This window comes from Vulpes lagopus, chromosome 9 (genome assembly GCF_018345385.1).
Source record: "Vulpes lagopus strain Blue_001 chromosome 9, ASM1834538v1, whole genome shotgun sequence".
NCBI classification, from domain to species: Eukaryota; Metazoa; Chordata; class Mammalia; order Carnivora; family Canidae; genus Vulpes; species Vulpes lagopus.
Genome location: NC_054832.1, coordinates 70,833,903 through 70,835,393, shown reverse-complemented (window position 1 = coordinate 70,835,393; position 1,491 = coordinate 70,833,903).

Here is a 1,491-nt window from a genome sequence, read left to right as displayed (position 1 = left end):
AAAAAAATGAGTTAAAAGACAAATGCAAATTTTTCCTATTATTTTCCTGCCTTCAGTGGTTCACTTTTACTCAGCTCATTCTGGAGACCATTAGTTTTAATGTATGTCAACAGGCAGAAACGTGATGGACACAGATATCCACACCCCCAGCTCTCCCTTCACGGAAGGACGTACTGCTCAGCTAGTGGGGAGGGTGGTCAGCAAAAGGTCCAGCTGCCAGCTGCTCTGGGACCCCTACAGCTGCAGGAAGCCACCTGGCTGAGGTGCCATCCTTCCTGGGGCAGCCCGCATCAGTGACTGAGCGTGACAGGGGATGAAAGCCTGGCCCTTCCAGCCTGATGTGGGACACTCCGGGGGTCAGCCCTCCTTCTGGACGTCCCCGCGGGGGTGGCTGAGGCTTTGTCAGGGCTGCACTGAGGCTCTACCTTCTCTGCCCGAAACTACTTCCACTCTCTTCCCTTTACAGTTGTGAATTCCCAATAAAGATTTGGCACGCAGACTCCATCTCAGCATCTGATTCTGGAAAACCGAAATTGTGCCACAGATCAAGACACCATCAAAACGAATGTAACCAGATTCTTAAATTTCTCAAAAAGAATGAACTAATTTTTAAGTTACTTAGTGAACTGAGGAAGGCCATCACATATGAAGAATAAAACAAGTCAGAGTTCTGAAATAGGTAAACTAAGGCCTTTTTTTGGATTAAGAAACACATGCACGTACACAAGAACCAAACACATTAAAAATCATGCCACAAAATGAATAGAAACATTTGCTGTAATGCGGGCAAGCTTATTTTATATGAAGCAGGTATGATTTGTAGGTTTGGATGTTTCCCCCAGGAGCATCCTTCCATACTGTGAGTGTAGACAGCGATCTAAAAGGGCCTACGTGAAGAAAAATTATGTATAAATATCCTAAGACAATAAATAGGTTAATCCAGCATCAGGACAGCCCATAGTTACACGGAAAGTAAGATAAAACGTGCTAACAGGCCAACATGGGAGCTTCCAGGTAACTGAAGAGTTATCTTTTAAATATAGTCATTATCTTTTGAGTAATTATAGTTGTAGCTCTGATTCTTCTGCATGCCCCCATGAGGGCTTCTGGAATCTTTGAGTTTCTCTGAAAAATTCTGCACATCTGAGGAAACTTTCCAAACATCACAGCCCCTGTTAATGTGTTTTCTTTTACAGTTTTTATTTATTCATGAGAGATGCAGAGAGAGGCAGAGACACAGGCAGAGGGAGAAGCAGGCTCCCTGTGGGGAGCCCGATGTGGGACTCGATCCCAGGATCCCGGGGTCATGACCTGAGCCAAAGGCAGATGCTCAACCACTGAGTCACCAGGTGCCCCTCTGTTAATGTGTTTTGTGCTCCGTGTTTTGAGACCATGTTTACACTCAAGAGAGAATTAAGGAAATTATGTTACAATTTAATTCCTACCTTACTTTGGCTTTAATTGTATTTGGATATCATAAGGCTTTTCACA